The sequence below is a fragment of the Lynx canadensis genome, chromosome D2 (genome assembly GCF_007474595.2).
Source record: "Lynx canadensis isolate LIC74 chromosome D2, mLynCan4.pri.v2, whole genome shotgun sequence".
Classification (NCBI taxonomy): domain Eukaryota; kingdom Metazoa; phylum Chordata; class Mammalia; order Carnivora; family Felidae; genus Lynx; species Lynx canadensis.
Window position 1 is genome coordinate 7,853,090 of NC_044313.2, and position 25,653 is coordinate 7,878,742.

General features: G+C 50.9%; 2 long non-coding RNA genes across 2 annotated transcripts; both read left to right on the plus strand.

The window, feature by feature from the left end:
• The first annotated feature begins 5,455 nt into the window (after nucleotides 1-5,455).
• LOC115526862 lies at nucleotides 5,456-25,217 on the plus strand. The gene is made up of 3 exons (XR_003972793.2): nucleotides 5,456-10,050; nucleotides 17,897-17,898; nucleotides 25,207-25,217. It is a non-coding gene; the product is annotated as an uncharacterized LOC115526862 (long non-coding RNA).
• On the plus strand, nucleotides 13,953-16,317 carry LOC115526861. The gene is made up of 2 exons (XR_003972792.1): nucleotides 13,953-14,034; nucleotides 14,754-16,317. It is a non-coding gene; the product is annotated as an uncharacterized LOC115526861 (long non-coding RNA).
• Nucleotides 25,218-25,653: the final 436 nt, after the last annotated feature.

Here is a 25,653-nt window from a genome sequence, read left to right on the forward strand (position 1 = left end):
GCATTGACTCCCTCCCAGTTTCTAAAACTTGTATCACCAGTGTAGTTAACATACAGGGTCATGTTAGTTGCAGGTATACAATATAGTGATTCCCCAGGTCCATACATCGCCCTGTGCTCATCACGACAAGCGCCCTCCCTAGTCCCCATCCCCGGCTCCCCCCGCACCTCCCCTCTGGTAACCATCAGTTTGTTCTCTATCGTTAAGAGTCGACTTCTCGCTTTGCCCCTCTCTTTTTTTCTTTTGTTCTTTGTTTTGTTTCTTAAGTTTCACCCACGAGTGAAATCATATGGTATTTGTCTTCCTCTGACTTATTTCACTTAGCATTATACGCTCCATCCATGTTGTCGCAAATGGCAAGATTTCATTCTTTTTTATGGCGAAGTAATGTTCCGCCGTATGTAGACACCACGTCGCCTTGATCCTTTCATCTATTGATGGACACTCGGGCTGCTTCCATAATTTGGCTCTTGTAAATAACGCTGCAATAAACATAGGGGTCCATATATCCCTTCGAATTAGCGTTTTCGTATTCTTCGGGTAAACGCCCAGTATTGCGACTACTGGATTGTGGGGGAGTTCTGTCTTTACTCTTGCAAGGGACCTCCATGTTGTTTTCTACTGTGGCTGTGCCAGTTTGCGTTCCTGCCATCCGGGGTTCCTTTTTCTCTTACATCTTCACCGACACCCATTACTTCTTGAGGTTTTGATTTTAGCCCTTCTGACCGGTGTGAGGTGGTATCTCATTGTGGTTTCGATTTGCATTTCCCTGATGGTGAGGGATGTTGAGCATCTTCTCATGTGCCTGTTGGCCATCTGTTATGTCTTCTTTGGAGAAATGTCTGTTCAGGTCTTCTGCCCATTTCATTTTGTAATTGGATTATTTGCCTTTTTGGTGTCGAGTTGTATAAGTTCTTTATACGGATGCTAACCCATTATTGGGTATATCATTTGCAGATATCTTCTCTCCCATTCCATCGGTTGTCTTTTAGTTTTGTTGACTGTTTCCTTCACTGTGCAGAAGCTTTCTATTTTGATGTGTCCCAATAGTTTACTTTTGCTCTTTTTTCCCTTGCTTCAGGAGACAGATCTAGAAAAAAGATGTTGCTACAGCCAATGTCAGAGAAATTACTGCCTGGGCTCTCTTCCGGGGATTTTATGGCTTCAGGTCTCACATCTAGGTCTTTAATCCATTTGGAGTTTATTTTTGTGTACAACGTAAGAAAATGGTCCAGTTTCATTCTTTTGCATGTGGCTGTGCAGTTTTTCCAACACCATTTGTTGAAGACACTTTCCTTTCCCTGTTGTGTATTCTTGCCTCCTTTGCCGAAGATTAATTGACCATATAATTGTGGATTTATTCCTGGGATTTCTATTCTGCTCCATTGATCTGTGTATTTTTGTGCCAGTACCATACTGTTTTGATTACTACAGCTTTGCGATATAACCTGAAGTCTGGAATTGTGATGCCTTCACTCGTGTTTTCCTTTTTCAGGATTGCTTTGATAATTTGGGATCTTTTGTGGTTCCACACAAACTTTAGGATTGTTTATTCTAGTTCTGTGAAAAATGCTGTTGGTATTTTGATAGGGATTGCATTAAATCTGTTGATTGCTTTGGCTGGTATAGACATTTTTACAATATTTGTTCTTCCAATCCATGAACATGGGATGTCTTTTCATTTCTTTGCATCATCTTCCATTTCTCTTCTAAGTACTTTGTAGTTTTCAGAGTATGGGTCTTTTACCTCTGGTTAAGTTTATTCCTAGGTATTTTATTATCTTTGGTGCAATTGTAAATGGGATTGTTTTCTTAATTTCTATTTCTGCTGTTTCATGATAGAAATAGCATGCTTAGCATGTATAGAAATGCTACAGATTTCTGTGCATTGATTTTGTATCCTATGACTTCACTGAATTAATTTGCTAGCTTTAGGAGTTTTTTGGTGGTGTCTTTAGTCTTCTCAATATAGAGTATCACGTCATCTGCAGAAGTGAAAGCTTTATTTCTTCCTTACCCGTTTGGATACCTTCGATCTCTTTTTCTAGTCTGATTGCTGTGGCTGGGGCTTCCAGTACCATGTTGAATAAAAGTGGGGACAATGGACATCCTTATCTTACTCCTGACCTCGGGGGAATGATGTATGATGCTGGCCGTGGGTTTTTCATATAAAGCCTTTATTATGTTGAGGTGTGTTCCCTCTAAACCTACTTTGTTGAGGGTTTTTATCGTAAATGGATGCTATACTTTGTCAAATGTGTTTTCTGTGTCTTTTGAAGTGATCACATGGTCTTTATCCTTTCTCTTGTTGATGTGATGTGTCACATCGATTGATTTGTGAGAAATCTCCCAATTTTTAAGGGATAAAACCACTTCATATCTCTATAAGACAGTATGAAGAGCTAAGCAAGGTGCCAAGGTGGACCAGGGGGGTGCACAACAGACAGAGAGACTGAAGGTCACCCTCCCTCCCTTTCTCCTCTGGGCTGGCTGGTGCATGAGCTGCCGGGGGGTGGCCTCCTGGCCCCTTCTCCCAGCTGCCCCCCCCCCCCAGGACACATGGCATCTTCCCCTCCTCCTCTGCCATGTCTGCCCTCTTGTCCCCTCCCTGAGTGTCACTCTGCTATCCCTTTGACCCCTTCCAGGCCTAGCTCTGGATCTTGCCTGGTCTTCCTCTCTGATCTCCCTTGCCATGTTGCTCATGGGGCGGCTTGTTATGCAGCAACATCTCCTGGTCACGGGGTTTCCCTCTGCCATCTCCTGCTCTGTCCCTGGGTGACCTTGCAGGGTAAAGACAGAAAGGGGAGGGAGGGGGCATCAGCAGGGACTCTCTCAGGCTAGCTGCAGTGTGACAGGGTGAAATGCAATGCCCCCAGCACCCCCAGGATGAGGCCGTGAACGGAAGGGCAGCTGGGGGAGCAGGACGTGTTGTTCCTCCCGAGTGTGTTGTTCCCAAGGACACACCTTGGAAGCCTGGAGTCCGCAGTGTTTGACGGGGGTACAGACGGATGGCGGGCTTCTGGAGCTGACAGAGTGGAGGACAGGCCAGGAGAGGGAGGGAGTGGTGAGGACACCTTTCTCACCTGCTTCTGTCCCACCAGCCCCTGGCCTGCTCCTCTGGGTTAGAACCGGGCTAAGCCCTGCACCACGAGGCCACAGAACTCCAGGGCAGTGGCAAGGCCATGGTCACTTCCATGGTACCTTTGGCCAAATGAGAGCCCAGTGCTCCTCGCTCGGGGAAGATGTTTTGAAGCCAGTCCATCATTGCATAACCTGAAGAGCCGGGGGGAGGACTTCGGAACCCTGCAGGCAGCAGCTGTAGCTGCACAGGTGTGTTTGTGTGTGTGTGTGTGTGTGTGTGTGTGTGTGCAAGGGGACACAAACCTACCATCCTGCCCAATCACACAGCTCCCGGGCCCTGGAGCATTTGTGTCTGGTTTAGCATGAAGACGTGCAAACCAGGCTTCAGACAGCAACAGGGGGCAAGGGAGGCAACTTGGGGATATCAGAGGGAGATGGGCACAGTGAGCGAGGGTCCGTGTGCATGCTCCTCTGACTGCGTACATGGCTTGTGTACATGGAGGTGTGGGTTAATGCAGGAGGGATTTCCCCCCTGACGCTTCTCCTCAACCTCAGGCTGGCCGGGATGTCTAGAACTCCATGCCCTCCTGTGCGATGTCTCCAAGGTGAATGAAGCCCCCTCAGATAAGGCACCCACGGGCAGTGCACAACCTGAACACCCATACAAGGCCATCCTGGCTTATAAGTACAGATTTGGATAACAGACTTCCGAGCTTGCATCTGGGCTCTGCATCTTGTTTGCTTGGAACGGTACTTTGCGTGAATTAACCATTCAGCATGTTTAGCTGTCACTGTCACGGAGCCACGAAAACGGGCAGATCCTGGGTCACCGGGGCCCTGAGTACTGTCCGTGTTATAGCTCTCAGCTGACGAGACAGGCCAGAGGGTCCCTGAATGTGGAGTTCAGGGCTAAAAGGGACGGCAACCCTGAATCTTTTCAAAAGGCGTGCCGGGTAATTCCAGCAAACGCACCCTGGGCCCACTGCCCCCTAGACGCTAAACTACCCACAGTTCTCCAAACCTTCTGCCTTGCTCCTGCTGTCCTCTACCTGGACCGTTCAGACCTGGGAAACTGACGTCCCTCCAGGCTCCGTGTGAATGCCCTGAGGCCTGCACAGAAGGAATCTGTTTGTCCTCCCTTCCCTTCTCTGAGTCACCCGGCCCTTTGCTTGGTCTCCTACCTGGACTGCGGGCAGCCTGTGGGCTGCTGGGGCCGAGCAGGCTCACCCTCAGGCCTCCACGTGGCACCCAGCATCCGGGCCACCAGCAAATATGGGCGAAGGGCCACGGGGCGTCACAGCGTCGGTCCGTGTCCCCTGGGCTGGGAGCTCCCGAGGGGCAGCCGCTGGCTTCTCTGTATCTCTGACGGGAGGCAGGGGCTGACAGGTGCTGAGGAAAAGAGGCTCGGAAAGCTGCTGTGAGGCCTGGAGAAGCTGCTGGAAGAGGGGTTGCCTCCTCGGGAGAGAATGGCCGGAGGGAGTAACCAGCTTCCGGGCCGCACGACGGATGTGCAGAAACCACATCACCAGGGGCTTCGGGGCTGAAATTCCTGCAGGACACCAGAGACTGTTCTACAAAAATACCCCTTTAAAAATAGCAGCTGTTTCTGTTTTGTGTCCTAAAGGCAGTGGAGTGCAGCTTCCCGATTTGGAAGACAAGTGTCTGAGCTGCTTGGGGAAGGCGAGGGTTTGGGCCCTGGCGGGGCCGATGGGGACTCCGGGGCCCCATCCGCACTCTCAGCGGAGTCCTGGGGGCCATGTGCGGGCACCTCACCTGGCTGCCCTACCAGCGGGCAGTGACCATGATACACAGGAGGCTTTTCGTGCTTTATCCTTTATTGACTCCTCCTACCACCTCCCCTCCCCTGCCCCCTCCCTTCCTCCCCTCCCCGCCTCTCCCTCCCCTCCCAATTCCTCCCTCCCTCCCTTCCCCCTCCCCTGCCCCCTCCCTTCCTCCCCTCCCCGCCTCTCCCTCCCTCCCATTCCTCCCTCCTCCCTTCCCCCTCCCCTGCCCCCTCCCTTCCTCCCCTCCCCGCCTCTCCCTCCCCTCCCAATTCCTCCCTCCCTCCCTTCCCCCTCCCCTGCCCCCTCCCTTCCTCCCCTCCCCGCCTCTCCCTCCCCTCCCAATTCCTCCCTCCCTCCCTTCCCCCTCCCCTGCCCCCTCCCTTCCTCCCCTCCCCACCTCTCCCTCCTCTCCCAATTTCTCACTCCCTCCTTCCCCCTCCCCTGCCCCCTCCCTTCCTCCCCTCCCCACCTCTCCCTCCTCTCCCAATTTCTCACTCCCTCCTTCCCCCTCCCCTGCCCCCTCCCTTCCTCCCCTCCCCGCCTCTCCCTCCCCTCCCAATTCCTCACTCCCTCCCTTCCCCCTCCCCTGCCCTTTCCCTTCCTCCCCCTCCTCCCCACCTCTCCCACTCCCCTGGCCTGTCCCCTCTCCTCCCCCTGCTCCCCTGGCATAACCAGAGAACTCTAGAGACCACACTGAGGTGTGAGCCCAGTTCTGTCGCTTCCCAGCTCTGAGATCTTGATCAAGTAACTTCACCTCTCTGCCCTCCTTTCCCTCGTCTGTAAAATGCGAGTGACCAGAGTCCTAACCTGATAGGGTGCTTGTCGGGATGATAGAAGCCCAGGCCTGGGAGGGGAGTAGTACTTCCCCTCTCAGCCACCCTGTGGGGCTAACCAGAGGGCGATGATGGGGAAGAACGTGGACACGCTCTCACCTGCCATCCGAGCCCCTGCTCTGAGTGGCTCTAAGGGCCACACAGCACATCAGGGGTGTCGGGGGGGGGGGTGGGGGCTGGGAAGGGGCCCCTCTGTGGCTGGGAGACCCGGGTTTCCTCAGGCTGTGGAGGGGCAGTGACGCTTTTTCCTTTCGCTTTTCTGGTTCCCAAAAGTTCCGCCTTTTGCTGCGCTGTATTTGCGGTCGGAAAGACGAAAACAGTAAGTCGTTGCCATTTCGGAAGAAAGTAGCGTTTGCTCAGTGCTTCTGCTTCCTGATCTCAGCTGGAACTCGGGGACCCCGGTGGGAGGGCTTGGGTGGGGACTTCAGGCCACCCTGGAAAGTGGGGGCAGGGCCGGCAGAGGGCAGCAGGCCTGCGGGGTCCCCATCCCCATCTCTGGGGAACCCGAGCCTGCCACCCTGGGCCTGGGCCCGGTGGCCGGCAGGAGCGAGAGGGAAGCCCCCGCAGGGAAGGCCTGCATTGGGCGTGGCTGCTCCTGTGCCCCCCACGCCCTCCCTCCGCAGCGGTTTTCCAGAACATTACCACCCTCTACCCCTCTGCCTTCGAGGACTGCTTTCTCCCGTTCCCTGTCTTTTGGGGCTAAACTCCAACCCCTGGGTCAGGGTCGGGATATTTGACCCAACTCTCTGTTCCTGGGCACAGGTTGACCCCGAGACAGTTTGAATGTGAGCATTTTGATCAGAATTAGTCAACGGCGATGAGTTCTCCTCCTGAAAGCACCAGAGTTCCCCAGGGAACACCATTAAGCCGGTTTAATCCCTTTATCAATTTTCCGTACAGCACCGTTAAACCATTTGCGATGTTTCCGTTTCCATTTTGCTGAAATTATTTTCATAGAGATCAATTCTTTTGCATTTAGAATTTCGCAGTGGAGGTTCGCTCCATAAATCAGTTTCTTCCCCCGTCTCAAAGTTTACTAATTTCTTCCCCCGTCTCAAAGTTTACTAATGTTGCCATGGGGAAGGGCATGGTGTCCATCGAGGGTGGTTTTCCTGGGTTACGTCATAGCTTGTGTTTTTCTGAGTTAATCCGTGAGGACGTAGTGAGCAGTTTTATGACACAGGCAGCCGGGGGGACAGAGAGCATGGAGGAGGGGAGAGGGAAGGAACAGAGGGAGACACGGGGGGTGTCTCTGAACAGAGACAGGGCCACAGGGGGGCCGGTGGATGGAGCCGGAGGGGCCAAAGCTCAGAGCGTCCCCTTGGCCACGGCATCATCACAGGGCACAGTCCTGGGAAAGATTGTCGTCTTCCCTCCCTGCCAATCTGAGGGCTTCCCCGGGAGACTTCTAGCTGGTACTGATGGAGAAGATGTGCTGCCACCTGGCACACGGGCTGGAAGGTGAGAACGAGGGGCTTCCAGCTGCCACGCTCTGCTGTGTGAACAGAGCCTACATAGGAGGGTCAAGGAGCACAGAAGAAGAGTGGGCCAAGAGACGCCAAGAAGAGGAGCCCAAGGGCCTTAGTCATTTCAGACCCTGGATCCAGCTATGCCTGAAACCAGCCCCCAAGCTGCCCTGTGACAGCAGCCAATTAACTTCTCCAATTTTTTTTTTTTTTCCTGAAGGTAATTGATTTGGGCTGAGAATGGGGTGGGGAGCATTCGGGACCAGCTTCTCCACCTCATTTCTCTGCTGCCTTCTCCGTAAAAACGTGTCAATCACAATGACCGCACGGGGCTCTGTGAATAACAGGGCTCACGTTTGCACAGAGCAGAGCATCTAGATCGTGGCAGGCGCTGGTAGTTACTCGCCACTTGAATGTTGACAGAAAGGATCCCCCTGGGTCTGGGGAAGGAGCCTCAGCGTGGCTTTGGTGGTCTCCCCGCTCTTAGAGGACAGGGAGCTAGGGACCTGAGACCCACCCTCGGGAGGGGAAACCTCAGGACTGAGAGGCCAAGAGGGGTCCGAGTTCCCAGCGCCCAGCACGTGCCCACAGCGGTGGGCGGGGGGGAGGGCGCAGGTGGGCAGCCCTGTGAGATGGGCACCGGCCCCCTGGAGACCTGGTTTGGTGCTTCGATCCTATTCCATGTGCTGTGTCTGCATTTTTGGACACGTGGTGGAAGCCAGATGAGGTGCTACCCTCCCTTCTCTTGGCGCCTCTAATAACCACAAGTACAGCGGTCTCTGCTGTTTACCAGAGTCCAGGATGGTGCCTTCTGTGGCATCTCGGGCCCTGGTTCTGGCCAACGTGTTTATTGGGAACAGAGTAGGAGCCCCAGCCAGGCTCTCCGGCAGCCGGGCCGTCCACACAGCATTATGCATCCGTGGGGTGCTGCCCTACATCCTGGGGGTGTCTGCTCAGCGGTGGCAAGGTAGCCTCTGCACGCGTGTCGAAATCTGGGGGCGTGGGAAGCCGGGACAGGTGTTTTTTGGACCAGCATACTCAACACTCAGACGCGATTTTATATTTTGAAAACTAAAAAGCAAAACCCCAAACCCACTATTGTTTTAATAAAACAGAGAAAGCAAAGCTGGAAAGATTGCCCGGGCTGCAGAGGGACCTGGGTGACAGCGCTTCCTCACAGGCGCAGGAGGGTGATAGATGCACATTGGGGGCAGGGGCGCGCCACCGTGGAAAGCGGTCACCGAGCTCCGTTCCGGTCCGCCTCGCCTGGATTAGCCCCGACCTGAAGCAGGATCAGCGGTCCTGACCCACGTCCTCAGGCCGCAGAGTTGAAACGTGTCGGAGAAGTCGCTCCTGACCACAAAGAACACGTGTCATGTTACAGAGAACAGGGGTGAACAGGTTGTGTAACTCACACACATTTTCCAGGTCATCCAAAAACGCCAGGTGGGGGTGGGGTGTGAGCCTCTCTAACGGAGCAGGGCAGAGGCCAGTGAGGGGCAGAGGAATCCACTGCGGGTGTCCTGGGAAGGTCCATCCTCCTTCCTTGAGTCCTGGCTGAGCCCCTGGACCTCCGGGGGCCCTCTCTGAGAAGGCCAGGAGCTCTGATCTGTGGTCCCCAACTCAGTCCACGGAGACCAGGAAAGAGAGACAGATCAGGTGACCTGGTCTGAGTTGCAGCTGTGTTACTCGCTAGCTGCTCGACCTCGGACAACTCACTGGACCTCAGTTTCCATCTGTGGGAGCTGGGGTGGCAGGTCCTCCCCTGTTCCTCCGGGTCGCACCAAGGGAACCCCTGTTCTCCCTCCCCTGGAAGAGCGTAAGCAGCAAACGTATCTCGAAGATCGTCGACTATAATAACCAACATCTGTTGAGAGCATCCGTGGGCTTGCTGTCACTCAAACGCTTCTACATGTGCGTCGTCAACGAATCCTTTCCACAATCTCCCCTGTGGGGCAGGTGCCGTTAGCATTCTTTTTTACAGACGGGGCGACTGAAACACAGAGCTGAGACAGCATCGAACGTTTGGGTGTGGACGGCCCGGCCCCGAGTCCGGGCTGCTGGGCGCCTCCGGTAAAAGTCCCACCAGCCGGTGGGTGAGTGACAGCAACACCCTGGTGGCCTCTGCCGGGTGTGGGTAAGAAGGGAAAAGGACATCAAGTGGACACCTTCCAATATCCAGGAACTTTCTGTGGGCATAGAACCACCAACGTTTCTCTCTCCACCTGCTTTCCTCTTCTGCTTTCTTCAGTCTTCCACGTTGGCTTTTTGATCCATTCGTGTTTTATTCTACGGAGAGCAGCTCCCAGTTGAGGAAAGTGAGGCACAGAGGGGTGACCTGCCCGAGGTCCTGGGGCACCCTGCTGGTAAGAGGAGTGGGAGCTTTCTGGCTGCAAGTTGCACAGCTTTGTGGCCCTGCCAGAGTGATTTCTAAGCTATGGCACATGACAAATGTAATGGGGAGGAAGGGGGCGGGTGCTCCTCGTTTCCGTGTTCCAGACTGAGATTCCCCCGCTTCGGGAAATCTGCCTGGTGGGCAGGCTGACCGGGGAGAACCAGCACATCAAGGGCAAACGGACGCAAAGTCGGTCTGCAGGCTTAGGGACAGAACTTAGCCAGGGACCAGAGAGGGCAGTTGGGTCTTGCGTCTGAGAGGTGACAGACATAGCCCTTGGCGGAACCCTGCTTGGCCCGAGGGTGGCAGGGCACAGTCGAAGGGGCTGGCACGGGACGCACGTGCTGAGATCTCTCCTGCCCATGGCTGCAGCAGCAAGCCTGCGGCCTCGGGGCCAGGTTTGTTCACTGGCTGTGAGATCTTGGGCAAGTCCCTTATCTGCTCTGGGGCTCAGTTTGTCCTGCGCAAAGCAGTGATGACAGGAAACACCTGTTAGATGAGATGGTACTGTGTGTGGACACTCAACAAATGTTAGCTACCTTCAGGATTAAAATTGTCATTGGCCTGAATTGCAGCTGTCAGTTACATACCTGGATTGTTTAGGGCTTGTTCCTGGAGTCATGAATTCAAGAAATGTGACAGTCAGAAAGAAAGAAAGAAAGAAAGAAAGAAAGAAAGAAAGAGGAAAAAAATGTGACAGTCAAAACCACTTGCAGAGTTTATGAGCGTGACTCCTGGCTCTGGTCCCAGGCTATGGGAGGGAGGACCAAATGACAAGAAGCATTAAGTCAGAGTGAATCTTAGAGCCACTTCTGATCCTTGTGGGGACTTCAGTGGGGTCCCCTCCTTCTCTGAGCCTTGTTTTTCTCATCTGTAGAATGGGAATCTATTGGTTCGAAACGCTCTTCGCCGGGAGTAACAGAAAACTCAACTGACATGGGTTTGGGTGACGAGGGATTATTCTTCAAACTGGCCTCGCCATAAGTTTGGAGTAGATGGTCCAGGGTTATCGCAGTGGCTCCCAACAGGGGCCCAGACTCTATTTCTTTCTTTTCCCACTCTTAGGATGTTGGCTCTGTCCTCATGCCTGCTGCCTCATGGCCTCAACGTGGCTGCTCCACCTCCAGCCTCTGGTTTGTGTTCCAATCAGAAAGAACAAGGCATTTTTCTTCCTGCCTCCCCTGTTGGCGTCTTGTTGGTTAGAATCACAGTGAATGAACACGCCTAACTCCAGTGGGGTCTGGGAAAGAGACTATTTTTTCTCCCCAGAATCATTAGCAAGGGGAAGGCAATGGCGGGTGCCTTTCAGGTAGCAAATCCGCAGGGCCCACCAAGGGGCCTTGGAGAGGATGTACGTCAGATGCTAACTCCACTGCCTGACACAGTGTCCAAGGAAGGGAACACTTTATTAACTAAATTCACTAAGGAATGAATTTTACAAAGGGGAAGGATGAATACCTGACAGTGCACATCGGGCCTCCGTAAATGGATTTCCTTCTGGCTCTTCTCTTGGCTTCCGTTGACCTCCTTGGGGTTGCTCTCTTTCTCCCATCTCAGACAAAGCTTCCGCTGAGGTCACCAGCATGGGGCCCATCCTGAGCCCCTGCCCCTCTCTTCACGGACTCCCTTCCCACTGGACGCTTTGTGTGGCCCGGAGAAATGTGGCTATGCCCACCAGCCACAAAACAGCCGGAGAGTGCTTTGGGCCAGGGTGAGGCTGTACTGTCCTCTGACCTACGGGTCAGAACTCCGGGTTAGCCCGTGCATTTGCGCCCCGCCCTGATCCCACTGGTGACTTCACCACTGAGGCCCCAGGAGGTTCCTCCCGGCCTCCAGTCTTCTCCAGAAAGATACCGTCCTGTTCTGCATGGTTTTGTTTTCGAGCGTATTTTTTAAAACATGTGTTTATCCAGACAGAACTCAGAATTCATGATAACACCGCGGGTGGTTACTGCAATATAGCATTTCCTTTGGGCTCCTGATTGTTTGCTGCGTGGGGTAGATGATGCACGCAGGAGGTTAAGGAAGGAAATTCATTCCTTTCACAGCCAACCGCAGGCCTCATCTCATAGCCAGTACCTCACCTCCAACCCGCCTCAGCAGCTAATGAACGTGAACTTCAAACTGGAGGTCATTCCTCTGGAGCTTTTTTTTTTTTAATGTTTATTATTTTTGAGAAAGACAGAGATAGAGACAGAGAGCCAGCAGGGAAGGAAGGGGCAGAGAGAGAGAGGGAGACACAGGCTCCAGGCAGAGGGAGAGGGAGGCACAGAATCCGAAGCAGGCTCCAGGCTCTGAGCTGTCAGCGCAGAGCCCGACGCGGGACTTGAACTCACAGATCGCGAGATCATGACCTGAGCTGTAGTCGGCTGCCCCACCGACTGAGCCACCCAGGCGCCCCATCCTCTGGAGTTTTAATGGAGGCAGATCTCCCTTAGTTTGGGAACCAGGGGTGGGGTGATGGGTTATCAGGAACTACCCGGAGGTCTAATCAAACCGGCCTGCTGATTCCCAGGTGCCAATGACCGCGGGACAGCGGTCTGGACAGGGGGTGACAGCCATTGATCTGTGGGTGGCAGCCGGTGACTTATTCGAGGAATGAAGGGGGTCGAGTTGAATAACAACTCCGTGAAAAGTGGGAATTAGGGGCGCCTGGGTGACTCAGTCCGTTAAACATCCGGCTCTTGGTTTCGGCTCGGGTCATGATCTCGCGGTTCGTGACATTGAGCCGCACATCAGGCTGTGTGCTGACATCACGGAACCTGCTTGGGACTCTCTCTCTCTCCCTGTCTCTGCCCCTCCCCCGCTTGCACTCACACCCATGCACACACACACACACACACACACACACACTTTCTCTCTCTCTCTCTCAAAAATAAAACAGACTTAAAAACATTTTTTTAAGAGGTGAGAATTAAACAGATCTTTCTGCCCTGACTCCCCCGCTTTATGGGCCTTGCTGACAAATCACGTGCTCAGGTGTCAGACCATCAACAGAGCTGGAGGAGGTGGGGCAGCCGGGTTTTGATGGCTGACTCGGTTGATGCCTTGACCAAGGGTATCATCAATCTTGCAACTTCCGGAAAGCTGTATGGATTTTGCTGGAGGAAGTGACTAGTTACATTTGTGGGTTAGGAAGGCTTACAAATTAAAAGCATGTTCCTGCCAGTACTTCTGGAGTTCTCTGTGGCATTTTACATCAGTCCTTACGTAACATGTAACATTTACTCGAGTGCTTCCCACATGCCGGCCGCCGTGCTGAGGTCTTTCACGGATGAGACTCGTATTAATCCTCCCTGCGACTCTCTGAGGAACAGTCATGATCCTCATATCGAAGATGAGGAAAATCGGGCACCAGGAAGGGAGGTTGCTCATCTGGGGCCGCGTCGGAAGTGTTGGCCTGAGACTGGCATTTTCTTCCTTTAGTGTTTGGTGGCAATTGATGACAGCTGGCAAGCCTTATAATTATCATTATCCCCAGGTCCCTCCCGTGCTAAGGCTACCGCGTTGGCCATAATAATAATTAGCGACTAATAGTAATTAATTATTGTTAGTAATGGCATTATAATGATATTATAATGATATTAGCTATGGCTAATTATAACCATTATTAACCGATACGATTATAGTTAATCGATTTAACCGATACGATTATAGTTAATCGTATAACTATAGTTAATCGATTAACTATAATCGTATCGGTTAATAATGGCTATAATTGGCCACAGCTGGTGTGTCCCCTCACACCTGTACTCTGTCTCAGCTCCCCAGCGTGAGGGTCTTAGCAATTGTGATGCACAGAATACAGGGGAGATCCGACCCATCACAGTGGTGCTCGTTTGCCATCAGGAGGCCAAATGATCCAGTTCCAGAACTCCCCCTAAGCGTTTACTTCCCACGACCACTTCTTAATACCATTATTTTTTTACATTTATTTATTTATTTTGAAAGAGAGAGAGAGCGAGAATGCCCGGCAGGCTCTGCACTGTCAGCGCAGAGCCCGATGCGGGACTCAAACCCACCAACCGTGAGATCACAACCTGAGCCGATACCAAGGGTCGGATGCCTGACCGAACGAGCCACCCAGGTGCCCCCTTCTCTGACCGCTTCTTAACAAACCATCTTGGATTGGTCTTCCCCAGAAGCAGACCCACGTAACCCGTTTATTTAGGAGTGATCTCGGGGAACTTCCACAGATGGATGAGAGGAGACGTACAGAGCCGCCGGTGGAAGGTGTGTTTCTGGCTGCGGGCAGCCGGAGCTCATTTCTTCGGAGAACTGTGCATCCGTGTGAACGCAGCTCGGAGTTTCCCAAGGAGGGGGCGTGGCAGCCGAGGTCTCACCCTCCACCTTGCCTCGGTCCTGGCTTGAGGGCTGCTTCTGGAGGCTTTTTTCCTGCGGTTCTCTGGCACATACAGCCCACGGGCTAAGCACACGACAGAAAGAAGCCTTCAGACAGCATCACGGGTTTTGCAGTAAGCAGCCTTTGGTACCTGGAGAAGAACCCCCGAGGGGAGTCTGTGGGCCGCTGATCGCATCTGCCCCAGGGGCTCACTGCTCCGAAGCGGCCTATTCTGACCTTGGACGCCAGGTTGCTGGAAAGCCCTTTCTGTAGATCCAAAATCGGTCTATGGTACTTTGAAAATGATTCCCCAAGGATGTCAAGTCCCGATGCCTAGAACCTGCCAATGCTGCCTTTTGAGGGGGGGGGGGGCGGGATGCGGGGGAAGCTTCTTTGCAGGCGTGAGCAAATCAAGGGTCTAGTACTGGAGAGGTTATCTACTGGGGTGGATCCCAATTGTTATCACAAGTGTCCTTGTGAGAAAGACATGGGGGAGGATCTGAAGACAGAACGGGAGAAGGCAAGGTGACCGCGGGGTGGGGGCTGGAGCAAAGTGCCACCACAAGCCAAGGAATGCAGCTGCACCGGAAGCCGGAAGAGGCAAGGGAGGAAGTCTCCTCGATTTTGGACCAGGGATACTAATTTTGGCATTCCGGCTCCCGGAACCGTGAGAAAATAAATTTCTGTTGTGTTAAGCTACCAAGCTTGTGGTAATTTGTTCCAGAAGCTCCAGGAAATTCATATAGTGTTTTTGGATCTTATCTAACAGCTTTGAGCTCCCCTGCCCTGCCTAGAGAGCTCTTTCAACATCCATCGAAGAGCCCGATGCTCCCTGTATCTTTTTTCTTGCAGGCGGAGCAGAACATCCCAGGATCGTCTGTTGCTCCCCCAACCCCCCGGACAGATACCCCCTTCTTCATGCCTTTACGTGGGTAAAGAAAGAAGGGATAGCAAGGACGGCAGCCAGAGCAGCCCTGGAGGTTCTCCCAGAGTCTGGAAGCTGAACCCTAGAACTGATGCCAGCCCCAACCTAGCCCAAGCTTGCCATGCCTCGTCATATACGGCACATCGTGCCTCTGTGTCCAACTTTGCGGTTGGCTCAGCTGCCAGCATTGTCTCCTTACCACCTCCCAGTCCTTGCCTGAGGTCCCGGAATGCCTAGCGGCCAAGTCCAAACATTATGACCACAGCTCATCACCAACTTCCCGAGAGTGGCCAACTAAGACATCACGGGTTACTGGTTCTCTGAGGGTCTCAAAGTCCTGATCGATTGGTGCAAATCAACCAAGACCCCAAGACTGAAGCCTTAATACAGATCATCTGGAGATCGTGGAGGTTCTGATTTGGCAGATCTGGGGTGGGGCCTGGACACCGTATTTCTAACAAGCTTCTCTGGTGCTGATGCGCTGGGCTGCAGCCCACGCCCCGAGCAGGACTCATCTGGAGACACCAAGTTCACCGGTTGAGTATTTAGTATGCTTCAAATGCGGGTCATGTTCTGTGAAGCTTTAGCCAATCTTAAACACAAATCTGTATTTTTCATTGTGTAGAATGCTGTTTTCATGGTTTTGTTGCTAAGATGGTTGCATTTATAACTCCATTGGGAAACCCCTCATCCCTGTCTTGCCTAGAACAGAACACCAATCTGAGTTTTCTCCAAGAGACCGTATCTGCCCTTGGCCCTCATTCCCTCTTGGGCTATAGATGCTGAGTGGATGAACAATGTTCCCTTCTGCAGCCTTTCTAGGACTTCTCTTCTAGACTGGATGTCAAAATAATCCCAGTTCCACATTCAAATGGAACGTACCGGAGAATTGGATAAGACAATGACACTTCCTTCTGCTTGAGTGTGTGCCAATGCAGGGGATTCAGAATAGCGCTCACTACATTTGCAGCCAACCCCACGCCGGCCACACCTTGCCTTGGTGGGGACACCACAGTGGTCCCAGCCTCCCGCTGCTGGATCCTGCCTCCCTCCCTGGCGTCTGGTGTCTCTAGGATGGGAATTGTGTTAGCCCATGTCTGTGGCTCTGGTACCCAGCTCACTAGGGGCCTAAAAAAAACGTGTGCATTAAACGTATCCCTCTCCAAAGGCTTTTACTTTATCTCCCTGCCTGAGAGGATAAGAGACCTGACTAAGGCCCCTCAGCCAGTGATTTCGTGAAACAGCTTATAAACTCAAGCAGAAGGAGACCTCATCCAGCCTGACGAGTCGATAAGCGGAGGCCGGGAAGGGCTGGGGATTTGGCCAGGACTCTACAGTTAAGTCTGAGAATAGCTGGGCCTAGATTCTGGCTGTGCTGACATAGGTCTCTGCCCACGCCACCTTTGGGATTCTATTTGTTTCCACTAAAAAATCAAGAGGATGGAGGAGGAAGACAATCTTCCAAGCTCTATAAAGAGAGAAGGGGGCTGAGCCTGTGACTCTTATTGTCTTCTGGGCTTGGGCTCCCCACCTGAGACCTGCCTAGGTGTACCTGAGATTTCGGGGGGTGCTGACGTCATCTGTCTCCGCAGAAATGGTGAGACCCTGTGGTGTTCATTTGTTGGAGGCTGCAGTATGATGCACTGGAAAGGACAAGGGCCAGACTTTAAAAAGTGTCCACCTTATGACCCAGGCGATTCCATTTCTAGAAAGGTCTTTTACAGAAATTTTTTTTTTATTTAAAATTTTAAAAATATCTATTTACTTTTGAGAGAGAGACAGAGACAGAGCACGGGTGGGGGAGAGGCAGAGAGCGAGGGAGACACAGAATCCGAAGCAGGCTCCAGGCTCCGAGCTGGCAGCACAGAGCCCGATGTGGGGCTCGAACCCACGAACTGTGAGATCGTGACCTGAGCGAAGTCGGATGCTCAACTGACTAAGCCACCCAGGCCCCCCTCTTTTACAGAAATTCTTATGCAAATGCACCACTGTTTGTGTATAAGGATACTTGCTGAAGTTGTGTTGGGAACAAATGTCCACCCCTCTGCATATTCTGAAGTCAGTAGAATAAATGGGAAAAATACATAAAACCAGCATGGGGAGATCCAGGATATACTATTCAATGAAGAAAGCAAATCACAGAAGAGTATGTAGGGGGTACCCTGTTCATTATTTAATAAATTCATGTATGTGGATATCAATATACAGGAAAGTCCAGAAAGGATACACAAAACTGGGTGGTTCCTCTTGGGAGGAAGTATATGATAAGGGATGAGGAAGGGTGAAAAGGAGCTTCTGATTTTAATTTTATGTATTTTTTGTTTGAATTCTCAACAAAGAATTAAAAAAATATCCCGTCTGGGATTAAAAAAACAAATTGTACGGAGGGAAGCAAACAACGGCTATGGCATTGTTCCATCATCAGTTTGATCCTTGTCTGTATTCTCTTCCTGCCCAAACCCAGGGGCGTGAAGCCACACACACTGATCACCACACGGTTTCTCCGGGTCAGGAATCTGGGCACGGCTCACTTGGGTCCTCTGGCTCATGGCCTCTGACGAGGCTGCGACCAAGACGTCAGCTGGGGGTCGGAGGGCTGTTCTCTCATCCGAGGGCTCTACTGGGGAAGGCGCTCTCCAAGGCCACTCATGTGACTGTTGGCAAGATTCAGTTCCCCACGGGATGTTAGCCACAGGCCACCCTCAGGTCCTCGTCACGGGGACCTCTCCAAGGGAGCTCACAACATGGCGGCTGGCTTTTCTCCAAGTGAGTGAGTGGGAGTGGGGGAAAGTGAGCTAGGTGAAGCCAGACTCTTTGCACCTGTCTCTGCAAGGACCTTCCCTCACGTTTGCCATATTCTATTCATAACAGTGTCACTAGGTCTCACCTGCACTTACGGAGAGGGGGTTATTCTAGGAGGTAGATCGAGGTCACCGATGGCCAACTTAGAAGAGGTCGGCCATACTCCCAGTCTCTCTTCTCTTCAGTGTGCACAAGCTGTGAGCCTCTGGGCATGTCACTTGAGACCTCTGGGCTCCAATTTCTTACCTGTAAAATGGGCTCGTAGCAGCCGTCACACAAGACCGTCGTGAGGGTGGCAGGCAGTGGTGTGGGTGACCTAGCCGCGTGCAGCGCTTTCGTGTGGCGAGGCCCGGTCTCCTCCTCCTCCCCCAGCTGCGGGAGGACTGTGGATTCAACATTTTTCACGATTGTCTCTACAAGTTAGAAATCTATCCACGCAGTCTCTGCTTCTCCGGAAGCTCACTTTCAGGGGACTCTAGATAAAATTATGTTTATGTCAAGGAGCCTGGGATAAAGAGTTCTCCATTTAAAGGCTGCCAACGTGGCGAGGAGGCGGGATGGAGCGCAATGTTAATAATTGCTATGTGGGCATGAAGGTGCCATAGATTATAGCATGCGTGCAGAAAACGGGGCCTTTTACCGTGGGTCTCAGTCATTAGCAAAATTTCGCATCCAAAATTAGTCAGAAAAGGTAATTAGTGTCAAGGAGTGATTGCAGCCGTATCGTTAACATGACGGATGTTGGTGTGGGCTCACGCTAATGACTTATGGAATTTTCATTCGGGAGACAATCGGAGCAATTTGGTGGTCAGCAGACAGTCGGAGAATCAATCACCATGATAGTCAATAATTTATCATTTCTATTTAAAGCCTGGAATCTGTATCAGCTTAAGCACACGCGAGCCCTGATGAAGGCAGGTTAGCGTCTAGCAAAATCCCGGCTGACGGTTCCCTCTCTTTAAGGGGCATCCGAACAGGGCAGAGCAAACAGAGCTGTTCAAAGGATCTACTGGCTCCATGTTGGGGTGGAAACGGTCACAGGCTGCGGGCTGCAGGGAAATCGGGATTTCGAGGTTGAACTTGATTTAGCTTCCCAAGTTCACCTCCGGGTGTACCGTTCAGCAGTCCCCAAACGGCATCGTCAGTACCTGTGAGGTGGGGAGTGATCAGCTCCCCCCCCGCGCGGAGGGCAGGACACGGACTCTGAGCCCCCAGTTCTGACCTTGGCTCTGTAGTGTCCCTTTTAGCATGAACAGCGTTGACCGTGACAATAATAGTAATGAGGCCAGCTAATGGTTCTTGGGAGTTTTCCGTGTGCCTGGCGTCTGCCGAACATTTTGCACATGTTATTTCAACGTGATCTTTACAGATGGAGGCTTGGAGAGGTTCAGTATGCTGCTCAAGGCCACACAGCAAGCAATTACGGGATGGATCTTCAGACCCAGATCCCGGCCTCCTAAGTACCGTGTTATATTGAGCTGCTGGGTTCAGGAAATTGAAGCTAACTTCTTATTACCTCAGCCATCTCATCTATAAAATATGAATAATAATGTGCTCCATGCACAATTTCAGGAATAGGTTGCCGAGCAAGCTGTTGTGCAGGGCGCCGAAAGCCTGAAGGTAACTGTGATTTGGTAACTGGAACGCACGGTCACACAGCAGGCGCCTGTGTGCTGTTGGTTTGGATGGAAGCTGCCCACCTCCACCCCCTCCCTTCTCACAACCCACGGGGGCCCCGAGTCCTGCCCTGCTGTTCTTGACGGTCCTGTTTGTGTGTCCACGTCACTTCACGCTCACGTCGCGTATGGTCTGTAGATGCCGCCGGATTAATTTTCTACTGTATGTCTGTGACTCCCATTTTCTAAAACTGCCAGTGGTCTCCGGGTTCCCTTAGGATTCAATGCAACCTCTGTCTTCAGGGTAGCGTTCAAGGCGCCCCACCTCCTTGCATAATCTGGCTCCAACCCGCGTCCAGAATATTCTTCTTCTGCACGTGTCCACTGTATGCTCAGGCCCCTCCTCTTCCTCCTTCGCTTCCTTCTCTTTCCTCTCCACCATCATCAGCACAGTTATTGTCCTCTTCATGATGATGACAGCTGGCCTTCAGCTCCGCGTGACCCCCACGCACATCCCTAGCCCATCAGGTTCCCAGGCAAGGGTCCTTATTCCCAGCCTGTCCCTATCCCCAGGCAGGGCCCCATGTTCTTTTTCCCACGCTAAAGGCTGCGGCTGCTCAAATACATTCTGGCACCACATCCATGCCCGGGAAGCCCCATAGAGTTAGTTGAGACTGGAGATAGAGAGCCAGCTCATCGCACACAGATATATCCTTCCAGCTCCAAGCAGTGACCACGTGGTCCAAATTTAAACCATTTCCTTTGTCTTCCTCTCCGTCTTCCTATCATCTGTGAGGCTACGAATTCACATTTTTGGTTCAAAAACTTGTTTTGGTTCACCAAACTTCCATTCCGGGACATTAAGCTTTCTGGAAAAGAGAATCCCCTGAAATCACATACAAATATAACTTTAAGGCCAAGGCTCCTAGCTTTCACCATTACTTATAGAAGTCCGTGACCCAGTAAGCCATCCCCAGGAGACTTGAGGTGTTGGGGGTAAGTCCTGTGTGATCCCCAGGGTTCTGAGACCGGAGACCAGAGACCAGAGGGGGCACGCAGTAGAGAGTAAGCATGCCTTGACTGCAGAGTACAAAGAATTACAAATCCACAGGCATAGCAGATTTTAACATGCTTCTCTCAGCAACTGATAGATCAAGCCAACATAAAAGTAACAAGGTTGTAGCAAAGTTGAACCACGTATTGATATAATAACAGGTAAAAGATCCCCAGTACCCACCAATTAGGCAACACATATTTTTCCCAGCACATGATTATATTTACCCAAACTGATTTTATTGAGCCACAGAATGCATCTTGATAGATGCCGAATCATCAGATCATAGAGAAATTATTTTCTCTGGTCACATGTAATAAAATTAGGGATCACAACCTTCTATATGATTGGAAATACAAAACTTCGGTATATGATTCCTACATCAAAGAAGACAGCATAATGGAAATTATAAAATACTTAAAAATGAACAGTAACAGAATACTGTATGTATTAGCCAGGACAGGGTAGGCTGTGCTTAGATAACAAACAGCCTCCAAATCTTCGTGGCTTACACACCAAAGACATGTAGCCTCCTGTTACATGTCTGTTGTTGGCCAAGAAGACATTGCTTCACACTTTCTTCACCCAGAGACCAAGGATGATGGAGCTTCAACCTTCTGGAACGTCACCAATCCCGTAGCTCGAGGAGGAGAACCCTGGGAAGTATTGAATCATTTAGTCAACACTAAAATGCTTCTGCCCAAGAGCAGAACTCATCAGTTCCACTCACATTTCTGCACGGCCAGGCCAAACTCGAGGGGGGCGAAGAGACAATCCTCTTGTGGGTAGGAGGGCACCAACCACCAGTGAGTGGTAGTAATGGCGGCCACAACCCACAAAAACATGAGGGAGTCAACTCAAGCAATGACTTGAGAGAAACAGACGGCCTTACATGCAACAACTAGAAAGGAAGAAGGACTGAAGGTAAAGGACCTAGGCGTTTAACCTAAGAGAGCGGAAAAGTCTCTTTTGGGGAAACTCCAAAGAAAGTAGAAGAAAATGATGAAATGATGGGCAGAAATGAATCTGATGGAAAATAAAGGGAAGATTCAAAGGATCAAAACCCAAAGCGGATTCATTAAAACACACACAAAACTAGCAAAATAGAGAAATGTATGGCAAGACGGAGTAATTAAAAAAGAAAATGCCCATCAATAGTATTAGTCATTTCTTGTTAAGATGTCAGAAAGGGTCAGCTTTGATAGCACCCGCAGGCAAGAATTTGTTCCCTGCGAGCAGCGGGGAGCACAGGAGGTCTTTGTGAGATGGCGGGCAGGGCCAGCTTGCCGCTGAAAACTGGGGAATGAGGGGGGTTCTCAGCTCGAGGAGGGCTCGGGAGAAGAAGCCTGCAGCCAACCCACAGCCTAGGCTTTGGTTTGGTGAGAAGCTGTCGGCCTTTGGCAAATGAGAGCTCACATTAATGGGGGTTCTAGAATGTTCTAGGCACTGAACTAAGCATTTCATACACAGAAACTCATTTATTCCTCCCCACAACCCCAGGTCTAGGTACTGGTATTAACCCTTGATTGTCGATGAGGAAACTATGGTCAAGAGGGTTTAAACAATTTCCCCAAGGTCCCATGGCTGGTAAGTGGTGGAGTCAGATTCAAACATAGGTCCCTGAACCCCAGGCCCCCTGTGCTCAACTAGGCCACTTTGGTGGCCTCCAGTCTAGAAAGTGAATCCAACTGCCTGTTGACCCAGGAGGCACCCGGAGACAGGAGCCCTCCGGACCCCCACTCTGGGTCGTGTGTCTGTCCTTGTGTATGGTGATTTTGCTGTGAGAAAGAGTTTTATTTTAACGTGCTCCAATAGGACAGCCTTTCCCCTTATTGCTTCTGGTTAAGAAAGTGTGTCCCGTTTCCAGCCATTCCCGGGTGACACAGACCCCATCCGTGTTTTCCTCTGGTACCTACAGAATTTCAGCTTTTATATTGGGATGTCTGGTCTGGTTTGGATTTTACCCCCATGTGTGGTGTGAGCTCCAGGCCTGACTTTTTCCACACGGCTATCCAATTATTTTCACACCGCTTAAAAAAAAAAATCATCTCTCCGCACAGACTTGCGAAGCCGCCTTTCTCGTATGATAACTCTCCAGATGCAGTTGGAACTATTTCTAGATTTTCTTTTGGTTCCATTGGTCTATTTATTCGTGTGCCAACACCAAACTCCTAATTACAGGCTTTACAGTATATGTGTTAATGGCAGGCAGCCCCCCCCCCCCCCCCCCCATATGGCTCTTCGTTTTCCGGGTTCTTCTGGTGAGCTTTGCGTTTTTGTTCTTTAGTGTCAACTTTTTTTTTTTTATTTTATTTTTATTTATTTTTTTTTTTTTTAATTTTTTTTTTCAACGTTTATTTATTTTTGGGACAGAGAGAGACACAGCATGAACGGGGGAGGGGCAGAGAGAGAGGGAGACACAGAATCGGAAACAGGCTCCAGGCTCCTAGCCATCAGCCCAGAGCCTGACGCGGGGCTCGAACTCACGGACCGTGAGATCGTGACCTGGCTGAAGTCGGACGCTTAACCGACTGCGCCACCCAGGCGCCCCATTATTTTATTTAAAAAAAATTTTTTTTTCAACATTTATTTATTTTTGGGAGAGAGAGAGACAGAGCATGAACGGGGGAGGGGCAGAGAGAGAGGGAGACACAGAATCGGAAACAGGCTCCAGGTTCTGAGCCATCAGCCCAGAGCCCGACGCGGGGCTCGAACTCACGGACCGCGAGATCGTGACCTGGCTGAAGTCGGACGCTTAACCGACTGTGCCACCCAGGTGCCCCAAGTGTCAACTTTTTAATCAACTTGCCTAGCTCCAGAAAAAAAAAAAAAAAAAAAAAAAAAGCAAAAAGCAATAACAACAACAAAAAAACCCCCTGGTGGTATTTTTTGAAATTGGAAGTGCATTAAATCTGTAAATTGACTTAGGCAGAGGTGATATCTTTACGATGATGAGTCTCTTCAGTCAAGACCATCTATGTCTCTTCATCCACAACAAAATGTTGAGGGGAAAGCTAAGTTTCCAGGGGACACATACAAAATAATTTCTACTTTGGTGAACTTTATTTTTTTTTAAGTTATTTATTTGTTTACTTAGAGAGAGAAAGAGAGAGAGAACAACTCGGGGAGGGACAGAGAGAGAAGGAGAGAGAGGATCCCAAGCAGGCTCCATGGAGCCTGACATGGGGCCCGAACTCACAAACGGTGAGATCATGACCTAAGCCAAAATCAAAATCAAGAGTTAGATGCCCGAGCCCTCCAGGAGCCCCCTTAACTTAGGTGAACTTTAAAAAACATAGAAAACAACGGCCTGTATACAATTTACAGATTCATACACTTGTAGCAAACAGGTTAAAGTTAGCATATGAATGATTCATGCCAGGTCAGGGCAAGCGTTACTTCTGGGGAAGAGGAGAAATGAAATGTGTGGCTTTAACTTATTTTAAGTGATTTCAGAGAGAGAGAGAGAGAGAGAGAGAGAGAGATCTGAAACAATTACAGCAAAGTTTGATCTTGGTGGGGGATAGTTTGTCATATTATTTCTCTATACTTTTCCCTACGTTTGCCATGTTTCGTCGGTTAAAAACAAAAGAAAAAGGAAATCTAGCTGTCTCCATCGCTTCCGGGGACTCCCCAGAAAATGGCACACTTCAATTTCGTTTCATGTGGCTGTGGAGTAGAGTCTGCTGGTTAGGCCTCTGTCGGGGGAAGCCCATAGTTCTTTCTGTGGAAAGGGATTTTATTAAAGGCTTTGCAGCCGGCTCGGCAGCTGGCGTGGGAAGATTTCCTTTCTTTAAATGGGCGTCCTTAGCAGTTCCAAAGCACGCAGGAGACGGTGTGAAATGTGGAGTTTAATGAAATCTTCCTGCAGTCGCCTGAGTTTGGAATAGGAAGGGTCTTGCAGTATTAAAAACCTGTTTCTCAATATGTGGTAAACATCTCATTTTCTCCCTGTACATCCATCCACAAGATTTAAAATCAGTAGGAAAAAACAAAAACAAAAACAAAAACAAAACCAACAACAACGACAAAAAAAAAAAAAACCACCCAAAACAAAAAAGACAGCCTCCCAATGGAAGCGGGGATCATTTCTCCTCCCGACTCTACAACGGTCTTAAAAGAACCTTATTTAGAACAGCTGACAGGAAATTGTATTTTCATAAACTGATTTATTGTGCAGTCCTCATACCTCCCATTTCAATAGGACTTAAGAAAACAGTTTCAAAATTGAGTCATTGAGTCGGTGCGTTCGGAACAATTTTCCTCTATGAGGAAAAGTTTTCCTGACTGAGAGCGGCCCACATCGAGGCCCTCGTGTTTTTCTGAGTTCATCACCTCACAGGAACGCCCATGTTGCGTTGCCTCGGCCTGGACATTCCCAGGAGCTGTGTTTGTTTTCCGAAGCGTGCTTAGCGAGAGCCCAGCCACTGGACGCGACTCCTTCATTTCCACACTGGGCTGTGGGTTTGCATCTGTTGCAATGGTCTCCTCGGGCCCGCACAAGATTTCCAGAGAAATGAGCACTGCATTAAACACCCCATTTTATGTGAGGAGACACGGAGATAGGTAATTAGGCCCAGCAGCCTCGTCTCCACAGACGCCGGAGGGAAGGCCCCGGGGGGGGGGCCGCCTCTGCCTCAAGGAATCCTTCTCCCCCCACTGTGCTTCCTCTAGGAAAGTCCCCAGAAGCATCCTTCTTGAAAAAAAACCAAAAACACTTAAATGGCTGGTGAGACAGTTCATGCTGAAAAAGAACTAATAAACGCGAGGCAACCCTTTGTGAAAAATGCTAAGTCAAGCTGGCGTTCCCCAGAAAGGCTGGAGACAACCCGTAGTGTCTCAGGGGAAAGAAAACCTTGAGGTCAGCTCATGAAGTCGCCTGTCCCGAAGGGGGAGGAGACGATGGAGGAGTGCTCTTGGTGCGAGAATTTCACCAGCAAAAATTTCCTTAGGAAAATATGTGACCTTGAGTGAGTTGTTCATTGAACCCATGAACAGTAAGAAAGGGATTGCATCGGGGCGCCTGGGTGGCGCAGTCGGTTAAGCGTCCGACTTCAGCCAGGTCACGATCTCGCGGTCCGTGAGTTCGAGCCCCGCGTCAGGCTCTGGGCTGATGGCTAGGAGCCTGGAGCCTGTTTCCGATTCTGTGTCTCCCTCTCTCTCTGCCCCTCCCCCGTTCATGCTCTGTCTCTCTCTGTCCCAAAAATAAATTAAAAAAAAAAAAAAAAAAAAAAAAAAGAAAGGGATTGCAAAAGACACCCAACTGGGTCCCCTTTTATTGTTGAGCCTTCCATCGGACTGGACTTGGAAGTGCTCAGTGTTGCCCTGTGGGAGGCAGTTGAGGCAGCGCGAGGG